Raw genomic sequence first — 18,594 nt, 5'->3', positions numbered from 1 at the left:
TACTTACGGGTTTTCTTGAGCCTGAACGTACGGACGGGCGGGGATGAACCCGATGGAGCCGGTCTCTTGATGCCGGTCACCGTCGTCGTCGGTTCTCCGGAGGTAACAGTCGTAGCCTCCGGAGCAGTGGTCTTCTCACCACCGGGGTTCCCCGCCACCTCTTCATTATCTGACTCGGTGTCAGATAGAAGCACCGGATCAGCTGTGGAGGCCACCTTCTCCTTCCCTTTCCCGCCGGCAGCCTTCCTCTTCCGGACTAGCGGAGGACCATCTGCGGATTCCTCAGAAGAAGACAGGATGTAAGGAATTCCAGCAGCGGGTACAGCATTGAGGGGTTGAGGATAGAATATCGCCTTACCTGGCCGCCGGTGGCTCAGGATCTCTTGGCCCGGCGGATAGACCTCCACAAACCGGTCCGCCATTTGTTCCAGGATGGGCAACTCGTTCTCGTCTAAAGCACGAGTACCCATCCGCGCGGGACCGTCAGCTTCCCGCGGGTACAGGAGCGACTCCAAGTTGTTCCCCTCTGAAAGAAAATAAACAGTTAGAAGATAAACTCGTATAAGCAAAGAGAAACGGAGCATACCGTAAGGGATAGAGTTCGAACCGTATTCGAGGACGATTGTAACCTTTTGCGCGTCAGCCTCTTTCCACACTCGGCTCATCCCCAACATCACCATCCCGGACTCCGGAAACCGGAAAACCGGAGATTGGACCAGGGATATCTTTGCAAACCATTCCGCCTCCTGGTAGTTTGTGGCGTGGTGGCTCGGAATGGCTTGGCCATTTTTAAACTTCATGGCAATGGGGACGGCGCGAGCAGAAATGTAGAAGAACTCCCGCTTCCACGATCGGAGACTGCGCTCTGTCGCGCAAATCTTCAAACCCTTGATTCGGGTTGTCAGGGTGTACCACCCCTGGATGCACCTCCAAGTATAGAAGGTCATCAGGCGGTCCACGTAGGGCTCAACACCCAATATCCGGCACACCCACTCGAAGTGGCGAATCTTCGCGATCGCCATTGGGTGCAGCTCGGTCAGATGAACACCGTGCCTTTCGAGGACACGGTAAACAAACTTTGTCAATGGGAACCTAAGGTTCCCATAAACAAAGAATGCAGCATATACCCCGATCTTGCCACTGGGGGCATCGTACACGGTCTGATGGGGTTCAGGAAACTCAGGCTCGAGAGGATCGAGCATGAACTTCCTAACAACATACCGGTACTGATCGCCGGGCAGAGCACACTGGCACTCACCAGCAGTACTCTTGTCATCGGCCGAAGACTCAAGATCACGAGAAGACATTGTGCAGAAAAAAGAAAGCGATTTCGGGAAAATGCTAGCCTGAAAAGGGGAGTATTTGCCGGAAATCGCTAAAGAAGAAGAAGAGAAGGGTGAAAGTGTGGATTGCAAACAGCCCTATCCCCCTTTATATACTAATCGCAATTAATGCGATGAATTTAATGCGGAGGAGAGAGAAATCGAAGGTGCAATGAAACTATGACACGTGGCATAAAGCAGGCTGGCAACAGCTGTTGACAGGACGTGTGCCAGCAATTTCGCGGCCACGCGCCCGAAAAATCGCGCCCACGCGCCTGAAAAAGGGACTGGAATGACCATATAATGTCACGTCACCATAACTTCCTGCACGTCCTGACACAGTCAGAAGAAACCGTCGCACGACGTTTCAGACGTTTGGACTGTTCCTATCTTTCTACCAACTCTTCGAATTTTGAAATTCAAAATTCAAAAAAGATTCAAAAGTAAGCGGGAAAACACCCCTTACCTTGGCAAACAAGTAACCATAAGACGGATGCGGGTACAGTGTTAAGGCAAAACCCTTCACATACCTAGCACCCGCAGGGAATTGAAGCCAAGAATACCTTGGCAACCAAGTAACTATAAGACAGGTGCGGGTACAGTGTTAAAGCAAAACCTTTCACATACCTAGCACCCGCAGGGAATTGAAGCCAAGAATACCTTGGCAACCAAGTAACTATAAGACAGGTGCGGGTACAGTGTTAAGGCAAAACCCTTCACATACCTAGCACCCGCAGAGAATTGAAACCAAGAAGGATCTTCTAGGCAATGCTTGCGGATAGAGGAATAACATCCCCGCATAACGGGAACGTCGAGAATTATATTGTTTGAAACTCCGTAATGGAATTGGTGGTTTTAGCATAATTGATCACTATGTTGAAAACCACCAGAACCTCATGGAGACTATATACAAGTAAGACTCAACGCTCCTGCCTTGCGAGAAGGTTACATACCTACCCGCATCATACCCAAAGATCAAGCAAAAAAATCGGGAATTTTTGCAAGTGACACTAGGAAACCCGCGGGAAGAATCCCCACGGAGAACCTTAAAACTAAAAAGCCTTTTCAAAACCCCTTGCTCAAAGTCCAAAAGTTCACCTCACTTTATTAAACATTCATGAGAAGAACATTGGACTGGGGGGACTTGAAGAGGTAGGTCCCAGCAGAGCCCAGTTGGTCCCGCAAGACTCACCTTGAACAGGGACGTCTGCGCAAAGGCCATCTGCTTCCGCAGGACCCACCATGCTCAGAGAACCTTACGCGCAGTACGCAAGCTGTACACGCAGGGAAAGCCTCCCAATGGTGAAGTACCCCGCCTGTTCCCGCAGTTGCAGATACAAGCCATCAGGGAAGGCTACCCGCAGACAGCAGGGCTACACGCACAAGACAATAGATACTTCAGTAGTCACATGAAGGAATGAGCAAGACGGGAACAATCCCGCCAAAATGAGCCAGTCCGTATGATTCTGAAAGATCTTCTGTACTATACCTACCAAGGTATGGATAGGACAGACAATCTGACCAGAACAGCCCATGAGCCAATCACAGGGTGACAGGTCACCGACAACAGTACGAGGAGGAGCACCCTCTAGTACTGTTTGTCACTATTAGCCGCTGCCTACTCACCAACCCTTACTGCAGGGCATGCGCAGCCTACAGTTGGTGAAATAGTGTTACTGTTGGCCGTAACCTATTCACCAACCAGCATGGCCTGCGTATAATCCACAGTAGGTAGGACGTGCATAATCTACAGTTGGAGGAATAGTGCAGCCGACATAGTTACTGTTGGCCGTAACCTATCCACCAACCAGTATGGCCTGTGCATAGTCCACTGTTGGTAGAACAGGAATACTATTCAGCCGGCTATACCTTCTAACCTACCTTCGGCTATAAATACTCCAACATCTTGGAATGGTAAGATCATCTGCTACCCAGTTATCTAGCAATCTCTTAATATACACTTATATTCAGAGCAATCTAGTCTGATTCTCACGCCAGAGGGTGGTCACAAGGAGGAACCCCCCCTTCTCAGTGACGAGCTTACGGTGTTTGTTTTGCAGGTCTCCTGAAGAACAGCCTTCTCAGTTAGATCTCATTCGTGGGAAACATTACTTAACCCCCAGATTATCTATAATCTGTCCAGATTATCTATAATCTGTCCAGGGTTCACTTAGTGTTTCTTCAGGTATGCGTTAGCCAAATTATTGTCATGTTTATTGTGATAAAAAGTTGTCGGACCAAGTAGTACAATATAATAGAAAATAACTGATTTTGTCATGTAACTCAAAACAGTAGCAATACTAATAATATAAAGTAAAATATTTAAAAAAATCACATTATCTTTTATTATCAAACAATAAAAAATGTCACGTTATAAAAAAAGCAGTTTATATGTTTTTAAATGACAAATGCAATATAAAATCATCTTTAATTGAATGAAAAAAACATAAATTGTCCCTTTAGAACAAATTAAAATAAATAGGTATTTAATATAAAAACCATTTATATAAAGGACATGTATGCTAGATTATATATATTATCAATGCTATATATAAGTAGCAGTAGGCGTAGGAAAAAACACTTAAACCATACCAATAATCCGTAGGGCGGGTAATTAAAAATGAGATTAGATATAAGATTAGTTTTAAAAGATTTAGGTTTGCATTAATTTTCTAAACCCGTTTACCCGCATCAAAATCGAACATGTTATTGAGATAAGTATAAGATCATGTCTTGAGTAATGAACGTCCAACAAGTACATTTTAAGGGAAAATCCCAAAATAAGCGTTTATGAAAACGTTTTTCAGGTTTTAGGTGTCATTTGCAAGAAATTACTAAAATATGTATTATAAACTAGTCGTGACGAGTAGTTTATGATTACACACGTGTAGTTTGTAGAACCAGATAAAACTTGCCACATGTCCTTAAATTAACCGTAACGAGCAAATTCACTAATAATTTACTCGTCACGACTAAATAAGTTTCATGCCTTGTAATCAACGCCAATGAGTAATTCATACGTCCTTTAGTCGCAACGACTAATTTACCTGATTTATATTCCCTACACGAGTAGTTTATTAGTAGTTAATTTGTCGCGACTAGTTTAACCTTACAATCTACTCGTCGCGACTAAAGAACTTATGAATTACTCGTTCGCGTTGATTACGGGGCATAAAACTTATTTAGTCGCGATGAGTAAATGGTTAGTAAATCTGCTTATTGTTGTTAGTTTAAAGACATGTGTCAAGTTTTAATTGGTTATACAAACTAGTCGTCACGACTAGGTTATAATACATATTTTTGGAATTTCTTGCATATGGCACCTAAACTTGAAAAACGTTTTCATAAACCCTAAGGGTATGTTTGGCATGAAGCTTTTTGGAGCTACAAGCTTCAAGCTTTTAAGAAAAAACTCCTACTTAATTAAAAGCTCTGTTTGGTTCAAGGAGCTTGAAGCTTTTAGGTCAGGAGAAAAAGCTTAAAGCTTCTACTGGTAGCGTTTAGAAAGAGCTACAAGCTTTTAGTATGATAATTTACTTAAATAACCTTCCAAAATAAATACATTTACTATTATTGATTTTAGTTATGCCCATTTTAGTAATTTTATACGTTTTATTAAAAGCCCCAGCTACTCTGCCAAACATCTAAATATAGAAGTATAACAATATGATACTCAAATTAAAGAGAATAAAATGCTCGTTTTTATGATATAATTTATTAAAAAAATTATTAACATGTGAAAAAGTTATGGCCTTTTAAAAAGTCATGGGGTAGTTGGTTTTGAATAAGAGTTAAATATGTATTTATTATATGAATTAACAAAAGGTGATGGAAGTTCAAGTACCAAAATTGTAAATATGAAATACCAAAAGCTTGTAGTTTTTTCTCTAAACGCTACTAGTTGGAGCTTTTAGCTTCAAGCTTTTTCTCATAACCTAAAAACTTTAAGCTACTCTAACCAAACAAGACTTTTCAACAAATATAAGTTTTTTCTTAAAAGCTTGTAGCTTAAAGCTTTTAAAAGCTCTTTATCAAACATAGCCTTTAACTACAATAAGATCATAAGCAAAGATACCCTTATACTTAATGGGTATAAGTGACTAGTATCCATAACGTATAAAACATGGTTTACAGACACAACTTTATAACCAGATTTAAAACTATGACTAAATAACTCATTCGATACACAATCCATTGTCATCCCTAACAAAATGACTGAATAATCAATTTATATAAAAACATAAACATTAAGTAATAAAAAAATAGTAATAAAAAATAGAACAATTAAATAAAAAAAAATACAAAACTTGTACAGATTTATATATTTTTGAAATAGTCATCATTACAAAGTATTATGTCTTTACATGAGCAGAATCCAATTACAATCTTGAAAAAGTATATTAAAACTGTATTTTCCAAATTCAATGAATATGGTAATCCCACAGATACACAAAGCCAGAGCTCCTATTTGTCAATTAGTAATTTATTCAACCTTTAACTTTTATTAAAATCTATAAATTATAAATACCCCCACTCCCCACCCCTCACACCATCAACAATTGCACCAAATTATAATAATATTATTCTCAAAATAATAATTCCATTTACAGAAAAGAAATCAACAACTATGAGGGCCTCACTTCAAGAAAACAAAACCCTACAGAACATGAATTAAAGTCTCCATAACCAATTTTGCAGCTAAATTTCACATCATATGTGTGTGTATATATAAATATATATACATATATATAATCAAGAAATACCCACCAAGCTCTCTTCTTTGTGACAATCTGTAAGCTTTAATTTCTCTTTGTTTGTTTTATATTATATATGATCTTAGTTTTATTTTTATTAATTGATTGGGTGAAAGTGAAACCAAGAATTTGTTGAATTTGTAGTTCTGCCATGTTTTAGTTTTTGATTGGGTTGTAAAGTTTATTGCTTTTTGTAGTATTTGATAATATTTATGTTTTATGGTGAAACTAAGCAAACTGTTATTTCAATTGATGTATTAAATTTATGTGATTTAGGTCAATTTGAGTCAATATGTTGCATATTTTGGATTGTAATTTGGGGGTTTCTTGTGGTATGTGTTCATCAATAATTTCTGATTAGAATTGAAATATTGAATCAACCAAAAATTAAATTTCTTGAATTTAAGCCTAAATTTGACTTCTTTGAGATATCAGTTTGGATTTAGTATAAGTTAAAGTGCAATCCTTTATCCAAAGCTGTCATTTTTATCCTATTTAAAGTTTAATAATGTTTAAGGGCACATCAAGAGGTATGATAATGTTTTAGAATTCTGTAAATCTGTTGTCAATTCGTAGTTGTCGTATGCAGCTATCGGTTCCCTGTATCTTTACTTAAATTTTTAATCTTGATGATAAGTTCTATGTATAATAACTTAACATCTAGCTAGCACTTAATATAAAGTTACAAAGATGGTATTTTGTTCTTCTTGGTGTTCTTTATTCTGCATATTATTTACATTTACACCCAATTCGTTTAACAAAACGTATATCGTTGTTATAGATAGGTATCATGTTGGAGGGTCCTGCTTTTCTTGTCTCACGAGACTTACCAAGTGCGTGTGAACAAGAAAGCACATGGGCTTATAACGCCTTCTGTGTAACCGGATTTTCAAAAGGAAAACGCAGTCTTGATCACGAAGAAGAACCCTTAACCGGGTTGAGAAAATCTTGGAAACCGTCCAAAAACGAGACTGAAAAGGGTATTTCAGTCATTTCACTTTCCGAATCCATCCCATTAGAGAACCAAGAACAAGATGATCAACAAGATCAATCAGACTCTAGTTCACTAATCAGTGAATTAGGTCGAGATCTCTCGATTAACTGCTTATTACACAGTTCAAGATCGGACTAAGGTTTAATCGCGTCACTTAACCGCGCGTTCCGAACCCTGGTTCGCGGTGGTGAGCTTTATAAGCTAAGACGGTTAAAGGGTATTCAAGAACATTGGGTTTATTTCTCATGTAACCTTTTTGAATGGGAAGCGTTTGACCCGATCCGGCGTAGGTGGATGCGCCTGCCTACCATGGACTGCAGTGAATGTTTCATGTGCTTAGATAAAGAATCTTTAGCAGTCGGGACCGAGCTGCTGGTGTTCGGTAAGGAAATAGACACACATGTAGTGTATAAATATAGCATCTTAACTAACTCATGGTCACCCGGGTCAAAAACCAACACACCCAGATGTTTGTTCGGGTCTGCAAGTCTAGGTGAGTTAGCCATTGTAGCCGGTGGGTGCTGTCCATCTGGCAACATATTAAGCTCGGCCGAGCTTTATAATTCAGAAACCGGGACTTGGGTTACCCTACCTAATATGAATAAAGCAAGAAAAATGTGTTCAGGGGTATTTATGGAAAATAAATTTTATGTTATCGGTGGCATAGGCGAAGAGAATAATAATGGGTTGACTTGTGGGGAAGTTTACGATATGGAAACGGGTGTTTGGACCGAGATTCCAGATATGTTTCCGGTGTTGACCGGTCAAGATGCACCCGCAACCGCAAAGGCACCGCCTTTGTTAGCGGTTGTGAAGGATGAATTATATGGAGCTTATTATGAAGAGCAGGAAGTCAAAAAGTATGATAAGGGTAGAAATGTATGGGTCAGGGTGGGCGGGCTGCCTGAAAGGGCGGGGTCGATGAACGGATGGGGGCTTGCTTTTCGGGCTTGTGGTGATCAGCTTATTGTTATTGGTGGGCCTCGGGTTTCTTATGGCGGGATGATAGAGGTGAATTCGTGGGTGCCTGATGAAAACCCGCCTCAATGGAACTTGCTTGCTAGAAAGCGGTCGAGTGGGTTTGTTTATAATTGTGCTGTAATGGGATGTTGAGAGTTTGAGATGCTAAGAATGTTTAAATTAAAATTGGGATAGTGTTTTATGTATGTTTTCTTACTGATTATACTTACAGTTTCTTAACTTGTATGAAGGTATTAATATTTGATTTGCATGTTTAAATGAATTAGGAAATTAAAGTTAGCCGTATGGTTAACGATTATGTAATTTCCGCCCCTGATATCAAACATCTATTGTCTGATTTGTCTACGTATGCTTAAACCGATTGTTTATGTTACATAAAAGAAACACCGTATGTGTAATAATTATATATATATATATATATATATTACATGGGAGTAGTAGAAAGTTTTGTGATTTGATACAAATATATATTTAGATAAAATGTGAAGTGTTTATTGCTGTAGAAGATTTGTGAGGATGTCTTCATCAAGTCCATTGGTTTCAACATAATCCAATAGTTGAGATAGCCTATCTCCAGCATTCTTCACCTCTTTTTGCAGGCTCTTAATGTAATTGCATGTGTCCTTGATGATCTTTAGAGCTTCAACCTTATCCTTCTTATGCATGTAAACCACATTGTATCTTAGTACAACAATATACAATAATTTATAACAATACGTATTTGCATGTGTCTCTTTGAGCATTTGTTTTTAGGTTACTCATTTGTGACAAAAAACAAATTCATGGTTTGAGTCATGTAAACAACCTTTTCATATGGAATGTTGTGTTCATAGATTTCATTATGCTAAAGGAAGAAAGCTTAACTCTTAGAAGGAATTGTAAATGTGTAGCCTTACAAACCTCAATTGTATAATGGTAAATGCAATTACTTCAAAATTTTGATTCTTTAAGAAAATTTTAAGTTTAAAAGGTTGAAACAAAGATATATACTTAAAATGTTATCAAAACGGTCTTGTTATTGAATGTTTATCCACCCATGAACATTTGAGTATATAAAAAGTTTTTGAAAAAAATATACCACTTATGTCTTGCGGTTTGCATGACACTAATGCTCATTAGATCACAACGAATGTTAATAAATCGAACTTAAATGCTGACAACATTACCAACGTACCCTTTGCCTGCCTTTGGAACTTGAAGCTGAGAGCAATGCTTGTAACTTGATAATAAGGTCATCGAGCTCATTGTCACGAGTTTGGCCTTTTCGGGCTCTCTTATTTGAGCTAGACATGACTTGACTTAAAATATTTTGGGACATTGGATATGGGGTTTGCTTAAAAAGGGCACGTAAGTGTGTATGTAGTAGACAATTTATGTTGGAAGTTAAATAATTAATTAGCCTAAACTTGTTTGTTGCAGATGATGAGATAATCTTGGGCCAATTTGTCTCTTATTCAACGTGCATGTCATTCCCTTTAATATATTTTTTTTCACACATTAAACGAATCTAAATTTAAAGATTTATTTTATTGAATCAATAACCAATCACGTTTGGTTTTAATCCATGATTGGAAGATTGATTATATTGGCTGTATTCACCAACTCATCCTTATGTTTAGTAAAGACTAAAATAAGTGTTTACGGTGTCTCTTCCTTCACTATATGTGACTTAGTTCTCGAAAAAACCATGATCTTAGGCCAAAATAATCATCTTAGTTAATAATCTTTATTTTAACTTAACCAACATAAAGGAAGTGCGGGGAGAGATATACACTTGTCCTAAAAGTTTCAAATAATTGAACGTGTGCAAGAAAGCAGTTGTAGTGAAGTTGGTGTTGCGTCTACTTGTCATGTATTGAGATCCTAAAGCCATCGCGTTCTTTGACAAGAGAGAAGAGTGTGGTTGACTACTTTATATAGGAGATGGAACTTTACATAGAAGGCGTATGAATTAAGGACCACGCGACCAAGATCATAATGACCACGATATACTTTCAAGGATGCAACATTATTTGTGTGGAGACATAAACATGTGGATGATGTACATATACCATCAACACTTGGATGATGATCCATTTGTCTAATTTCTTGATGGCTACAACAATGGACAAAGATGAAGCTAAGAAAGCAAGGAGTGTAGGACTTTGTCATGACCATAGCAAAGGCATGGACATTATCGAGAGGAAATCATGTAAGCCTAAGGATGAAGAGATTGGCAACGAGAAAGGTGGGTGGAAGACGATCAAAGTTCAAAAATAAGTATGATAATTGCTAAGGAATGAGTTAGGACTGTCGACAAGTAGGTGTTACATGTTTACTAGATCAACAAGCATTATATTGTCCAAAGACATGAGTTTGAATTGAACTGGGCTCAAAGACTTGATGATGATGGTGAACTGGTGGCGACGATGGCGGTGGGGGTGGTGGTGATGTTGGTGGAGGTGGATGTAGTGGTAGTGGTGGAGGGATGAAGGCGGTGTTGGAGGTAGTGATGGTTGCTACATAAGCAACTAAGTCAACAAATAACTAAATTTTTGTGTCACATAAGTAACCATGTCAATAAAAAACTAAGTGGGTTAAGGCTCTGTTAGAGAACAGCTTGATGAAGGAAATAAGTTGAAAGATGAAACTGTCACGACACATTTTTTTAAGTTAGTGTCGATCAATGAGTTAATTTCAATATCTCTGCTTCTAAGAAGTTATATCATTCAAAAATCTCATCAATACTTTTTAGAATATATGGGATGTTAATCATTCATTACATAAAACAATTTTAATATACATAGTGTCTTTGAAACATGTTGAATCGTCATTATACGTTTTAGAAGTAAATTTAAATAACAAAAAAGTAATATTAAACCAAAAGCACACTCTCTCTATATTGCAATTAAGGCCCCTGTCATTTTCAAAAGTCGAAAGTTGATAGCCACTTTAACTATAAAAAAGAACTTTGTAATGATAACTACGTATATGATTAGTCTTGATCTAACTCTACATTTATATTTTTTATAATGTTAAATTATATAGTACTTTTTCCATTAGTATTATTGTAAAGTACTTGAATAATGGATCTAGGTGTATACTTTCTTCATTTAATTTGTGTTTCGCTATAAATATTTTGAACAAGCGATCATATATACCGCTTAACTCACGGCTTTGTTTTTGGTTGCCCAGGTAGGGACTTCCCAGGTGGTCGACCATCCTAGTACTACTTCCATCTAAGCACGCTTAACCGTGGAGTTTTCATGTGCTCCACAGCCAACTAAGACCAAAACGCGTTGGTGGTTGAAGAGGCAGGACATTTACTTATGAACCAAGGATCTCTCTTGTCCACGGCCGATGTGGGATTTACCTAAGAGTGGGACGATGTTTTGTTTGCCAAAGGTGTTACACATACCCTTTAGCCTGAGTGTTTGGAGTTTCCAGGCGGATTCTCTTTGGGTCCTCAATGTGGTGATACTAGAGAAACAGTGGGTCACCTTTTCACTTCCCGCTATTTGGCCTCGGTTGTTTGGCAAGGTATTACTGTTTGGTGCAAGGTAAATCCAATATTCGCTTTCATGGCCCACGACCTTTTTGAGCATCACAAATTGGTTCCAAAGGAAGATTACATTAAGGGGATTATACATGGTGTTGTGATGATAACTTGTTGATGCATTTGCAAGACTAAAAATGAAGCTCTTTCATCTCATAAAAAAGCTAATCCTAGGAGGATTTTGGAAGACATCAAGGTTATCGTCTTTATTTAGTTTAGCAATACATTAAGAAAATTGACTTCTTAGTTAGATTGATGTAATTTCACACTTGTGTGATATGGTGTAACTGATGTTTTTCTGTATTGCCTCTTCTGAGGTGTGTTTAAAAGTTAACTTTAATAAAAGAATATATCTCGTCAAGTCTTTATAAATAGTTCATTAATTCGGTTTACATATAATCTTATGTTTAAAAGTTATAAAATAGACTCCTTAATGAATGGTGACAAGCCATCTTTTTACGTTATTTATTGTTGTCACGTTTATTGTAAATGCAAGAACTTATTTACTGCAATAAGATGTACACATCTCATTAAATAGTAGATATGATGGGTGTTTAAAAATATTGAAATTTGAACTGAAAGAAAGGAGATGGTTCGTTAGGCCCATTGGCTCAGAGTCCACGTGGGTGGCTTTTATATAATTAAATTTCTTAAGACAATGGTGGCCCATGGGTGGGCGCCACCCTATAAGTCAAGAGACTAGGACAGGCAAGATGATCATCAAACACTTGTGGATCCCATTTTCTGATTCAAGTAATAATTTCTTTTCATTCTTTTTCCTTTCGAGTTTGAAGTTCGTTTTCTTGTTTACGTGGTTTGGTTAAAATTGCCATTTTAGTTTAAAGCTTTGATACTGTTATTATTATGTTAAATTAAAAGGGTATTTTTGTTCTTTTAAATAAGATACAAGTTATTAATGCCAGGGGTGGCTCGTGAGACAGCGAAAACAAGTTAAGGCTTTAGACCCTCACTTAGTAAAGACCTTCAAATAAAAAAAAACATTGTATATAGATATATTATAATGGCTATAGTAAACTCAAAGTAGTGTATTGGTATGGTGGTAGGATTGGTTGTTTACGAAGTATAGATTATGAGTTTAAAACTTGTAATAATCAATTTTTTTCTTTAACACTTATTATGAAAAGGTACCTAAATCTTGTTTTTATTTAAGCCTCCACATTCGTTGAGACGGCCCTGATTAATGCCTGATACAATCTCTTCATTCATTTATCCCCTTTGTTTGTTTTTTTTTTTTAAATATATTTCATTTCATTCTCTTTTACCCTATATCACATCCTCCATCGACAATCACTAATCAACCACCTACCAACACTGCCACCGTCACCGACCACCACCCCCACCCCCACCGCCGCCAACCACCACCGCCCCGCCTCCGACATTGCCACTACCACCAATTACCATTGTCGCCGCCCGCTACATCACTGACACCACCAATTACAAAAGCAAAAACTACTGTAATAATTCACAAATTAGAAAAATTTCTTTTTATACTGCATTTGATATTATATTGGTTAGTTTACCTTGTTTATCATGAACCCTATAATATCATGATTTGAAAATCAAATATATGTAATATTGATTGGTATAACTTTGTAAAACTTTTATAAAAAATATCTTTTTAGTAAATTTAATTAAAAATTCCAAAAATAGTTATCGTTAATACAATATAAGTATTTATTTGTTTAATAGCTATTAATTAACAAATAAATGACAATGGATGATTTTAGGGATTTAGTTAGTTTTAAATTGTGAGTATTAATATTGAAATGAAAAGAGACAAAACATTGTAAGTTTTTATTAGAGAGTATAAACTAATAACAATCGTTTTGTCATTTAACAAAATATTAACAAAAAATAGTTGGATAAAGTTAATCATCTTGACTGAAATAGCAAAAACAAGCAAAATAAAATTTTAAAAAAATTAGACTAAATTGGCAATTTTGACTAAACTACAAGAAAAAATAATGAACTCTTAACTCTTTTCCTTTGTGTGAAAATCTTATATTCCTTTTCTACTTCTATGTTATTAGTTACATTAAATTATTAAGTTATGTACTTATGACTGTCCAATATGTTTGACTTTTAGCACAAACATAGGTTTATAATGGTTGTTATTTGTTAAGCTAATATAAGAACGACATCCATTTATTCTCCCTATACTTTGTCTATATTTTTGACAACCGCTTTAGCGCCGACGACCTCCAATTAACAGACAACATTCTTCACGTATTCGTCTACTGACACTGACACAAACGGACCGTACAAACCACAACGATTCACTTTGAAATTTCTTTTAAGAACCGACGTAAAGTTAGAATACGGTGGCTATGTTAGTGACAGATTCAAATGTAGGAAGTGAGGAGGGAGGAGAGGTGTTAAGGATAGCCAAAGTGTTATGTTCAAGCATGAACCTTGCGTGACCGTTGTGGTTTTATTGTTGATCATCGTCAATGGTTGTAGGAACTAGGAAGGCCAACTATAGGCTTGGATTCAAAGTACGGTGAAACAATACATTCAATACTAGTTTTCATTCACTACGCGAAAAATCCTAAATCAATTCACCATGAATACTTTGAGAACCGAACGTTATTAACAACACACCCAATCCTTGAACCTTGGATCTGCTATGCTCGACTCCTAAATAAGTTATTCATGCATTTTTGTTTCAAATATATGCTTCACATAATAGTTCATTCTAAAACATAAATTGAAGCTATATTAGTGGAAATGGAAGATCTTCATCTAGTCATTCTACTTTGATAGATAAAATAATAAAAAAAAATGCTTAAGGTTAGGGGTGTTTATTGGACAGGATAAAGGATTATTCAGTTTATTCGGTTTGGATTTGAAATTCTTTAGGACCTATCCGAAATACGATCCGATTCGAATTAGAGGTGTTCCTATCTAATCCGAAATGATTTCAGATGGATTCAGATCAGATTCGCATAATCCGAATAACCCGAAATAAACGTATAACAAATATTCAAACAAACATTTAATTAAATAAAAATACAAAACCAAAAAATTAAAATAGAACATACACGAAGAAAAGTCAAACCCCAAACAAAAGTCGTAATAAATCCGTGATCCATCATAATTATAAAAATTAAAACATGTACAAATAAATTCAAACTTCAAAATTATTAAATTACATGTTGGATTTATTCGGATATCCGAATAATCCTAACCATCCAACATTTTTTGAAATCCCAATCCGAATTTGAATTAGAAATTTGGATATTCGTATCATATAATTCAGGTTTTGGTGTCGGTTCAGATTTTGGTTTTTATCTTTTGGATTTCAGATTTTCTGAACACCCCTACTTAAGGTCATCCAACTCTCCAAATACCTTAAGAAATTAGGTGTCAAAACATTCTCGGCCTCGAAGATCAAATTAACGGACCTGTTATTACGAGGCAACCATGAATATCTATTGAAAAGGCACAACGTTGTGATACCAACTTGAAGTTGCGTGAATGTTTTTATGCATATTTACTAATTTGATGCAAACACTCAGGTTACAAGAATGTGTTTCAAAATTATGGTTAGACCATTGTGCCAACCTAGGGAGTGTCATTTCGATCTATTTTTCTTCCAATGATGCCGAGAATCTTTAGGTCTTTGATTATCTTAGAACAATAATCGACATCTTATCACTGACATATCATGATGTAACAACCGTCACAAATTACCGGCTGACTGTGATTTTTGAAAAGAAATGAAATAATAAAATGGATTTTAACGATATATGTCAGTGATCCGTCGGTAATTTTCCAACGGCTCTTTCCGATGGCTTTTGATACGTCAGTAAATGTTGAGTTTCCTTGTAGTGGGTAGTCGAAATGATTTGATTGTTGAAGGACTTCTCTATGGACTCTTGTTATTACTTGTCTTCGCATACACATGAAGTTGCTTATTAAATTAAAGTCCATATTCAAACACGTAGTCATAGTTCATTCTAGATTGTTAAGTTTCTTTATCAATTTTCTTATCTGTTTCTTATTTTAAATGTTTATATATTTCGTAAAACAACTTGTAATCCTTAACTAAGTTTTAATAAAAATCATAATTATTCTAAAACATTATATACATGTGCTAAAATTTGTATTCGAACTCTCTTTCTTTAATGCTTGTGCGTTCATGGAAGCCTACGCCCAAGAGTTTAACGTGTTGCAATTAATGTGCCTATATACGTGTGATGGATATTAACCTATTCAATAAATAATCACGTTGGCTCGGTTTGTGTTTTCTTTTGTTATGTGGGACGCGTGGTTGCAAAATTCCCCTAGACGCTAACTGATCGGATACCGACTTGTCTCCGATTAATCGTTATTTGGTTAAAATTGTTCAAAATTGAAAATTTTATATGTAATATTTGGTGTGTGTGTGTGTGCACGTGTGTGAATGCAATTCTAAAAACTTACATATAAATTCCAATCAGATAATCCCAATTAATTGATCATAAGTCCCTACTCCACGACCCGGACTTGCGCCTAGTAAGTTCTACAACACTGGTAAGACGTAAGACGTCCTCGTACTGAAGTAAAATAGTAGAAACCATGACTAGGTCCACGAGTATTTGTGGGAGTCGGTGAGTGCGAACCACATCTATTTTGAAGAGGTTAAGCATGATACAAAGTTGAGTGGGTAGCTACTTTGTACGTACCAAAATCACTTTAATCATGAGGATTAGGATATTCTTAGTTAGGCTAATTAATTAGAGTTTTTAGGCCTGCTAGACCTAATTAACTAAAAGCCCAGTCCTTAGGAATGATTAATAAGTTTCTGATTAGCTTATTCATTTATTTTACCAACAATAATTTTATTTTATTTTTTTAACGACGTTAATGCAACTGGTTGTGGGTCAAGGCCGGCTCAACCATTTTATGGGCCTAAAGCAAAAAATAAAATTCCAAGGCCATTTCTTAACAATAAATTGTTCGTATGTTTGAAATTCATATTTGTTAGACCACCCGTATTGGCTTAGTTGTGTGAGGAAATCGAGCTACACAACTAATTTAACCACCCCCTAGTTTTGGGTTGGTTTGTTGTGTACACAACGAATGTGAATGGTTGATCAATCAAAACTTTTTGATTTTTAATTTATATTTTTATATATTATTAAAAAAATTATAAAAGTATTAATTTTGTAATGATTGAAAGAGGGTTATGAGGTATTTTACCACAATGTCACCATTTGAAAATATCTCTATTGCTGACTGGGACGTCATGTTTTGCACAACCTCCTCTGAGCTTAGTCACCACTATGCACACGTGGTCTTAGTTGTGAAAGAACATTCAAAGATAAAGTTGGAAAATGTGATATTCAAGCTTGTGCTTCTCAATAGCAAAAGTAAGGTCTTACCACTATAGTAGTGTTGTGTTTTGGTTTTTAATTCTTACAATGAACCTAATATACATATTTACGTATTTAAAAAATGGGGCCTTATTCAAGTGGGGACATAAATCCCTAGCTTGGTTTATGGTCTTTGGGCCGGCACGTGGCGACGGACTTCTAACGGCTTTAGTGTATTCTCCCTATCAGTAACATACACTTGTTATATTTTCTTTTTTAATTGTTTGTATATTTTATATAAAAAGTTAGACCTAGTGAGGGGGAGTTTTGGCCCAAAACTCTCCCAAGCGCCATGCACATCGCCCTTCTCTTTGAAGGGGAGGCGTTTTGTGAGAGAGAGAGTGAGAAATGAGTAATGATTACATTGTGTTTTTCATCACTACACCACTTTTACAAGCTCTCCAATGTGAATTGGACCGTCACATGTCACAAAACGCTTAAATGTGGAAAGTCTTGACTATGCGTGGTCTTAATTTATTTGAAAACTTTAACTGAAGAATACATACGTACACTAACCTATACTTATAATCACATTATACAATCATGCATGGCCTTAAAGAATACAAATCACTAATATGAAAAGCATTCAACACAACTGTAACTCAAAAGACTTATCAACTCTGATGTCTACACTTGGTGCTCGTGACAATCGTCAATAATAGATATCTTCTAAGGTATAAAAACGTCATGTTTTCAAACAAATATAAATAAAAAATAAAAATGGTAATAAAGAAATTCGTAATATGAAAGAAAACAGGAGAAAGATGCCAAGAAAGTCGTTTTCTTTGGTTATTTGATCTTCATATTTGATGGTGTCGGAGACAGTACGTACACCGGAGTCCGTCAACTATTGGTGGGTCTATAGATATAGTCTATATTATTCAAATCTGCTGGAATTTAGTCCCTACGTTTTATGAACGTGACTCTTATGGTCCCCTAATAGCATCCCGTAGACTACAGTCCTTTATTTTATCCAACTTCCTACTCAGCACGTGAATACAAATACATATTACTATATTAGTCTATTTAACAAATTGTGAGTCTACAAATTGTCAACAAGATTGACTCATTATATGTGTATATGCACACATATACACACATATATAAATGAAATATTCATATAATTAAAGCTTAGTAAGGAGTTGGGACAGTTGATCAAACTATTTAATGGTTAAGACTTAACATTGTTAACTTATTAAAAGTTTAAAAGTTGTTGAAAGGGCATATAAGTTGACATCTATTTTTATTAAAATATTGTTCAATCAGTTTTATAAAACTCAAATGACTTCATATACTATATTATTGTTTGTTATAAAAATCTAGAATTTTTATGCAACACTGATATATATTATTAGAATGGTATCCTAACTCATTTATAACGTTGCGTCGAACATTACATCCAAATCGTCCAAGTCAGGTGCATTAACTACTTGTCTTATTACAATGGTGTAACTTAATAACCGTGTTTAAAACCAAACCATTTGTATACTTTAAATCAGAGCATCTTCACTTATGACAAGATCTATCACTTATCTACAAGTGATCAAGATATCAATTGTTAGTCAAATTTCCTGAGAAATTCGATTGTGAGTAAAAACTTTACTAGCAAAATTTCATCCGGCCATCTAGA

General features: G+C 36.2%; 1 pseudogene across 1 annotated transcript; it reads left to right on the top strand.

Annotated features, from left to right (window-relative positions):
- The first annotated feature begins 5,841 nt into the window (after window positions 1–5,841).
- LOC143559123 (F-box/kelch-repeat protein At1g74510 pseudogene) lies at window positions 5,842–8,351 on the top strand (annotated as a pseudogene). Its single transcript, XR_013139879.1, has 2 exons — window positions 5,842–6,114; window positions 6,858–8,351. The product of XR_013139879.1 is annotated as an F-box/kelch-repeat protein At1g74510 pseudogene (transcript).
- The last annotated feature ends 10,243 nt before the right edge of the window (window positions 8,352–18,594 follow it).

This window comes from Bidens hawaiensis, unplaced genomic scaffold, assembly GCF_021521415.1.
Source record: "Bidens hawaiensis isolate Kalapana, Puna unplaced genomic scaffold, B.hawaiensis_p1.1 tig00019700_1, whole genome shotgun sequence".
NCBI classification, from domain to species: Eukaryota; Viridiplantae; Streptophyta; class Magnoliopsida; order Asterales; family Asteraceae; genus Bidens; species Bidens hawaiensis.
The sequence above is the reverse complement of the archived record's forward strand: the minus strand, read 5'-3'. Positions and strand labels throughout refer to the sequence as shown.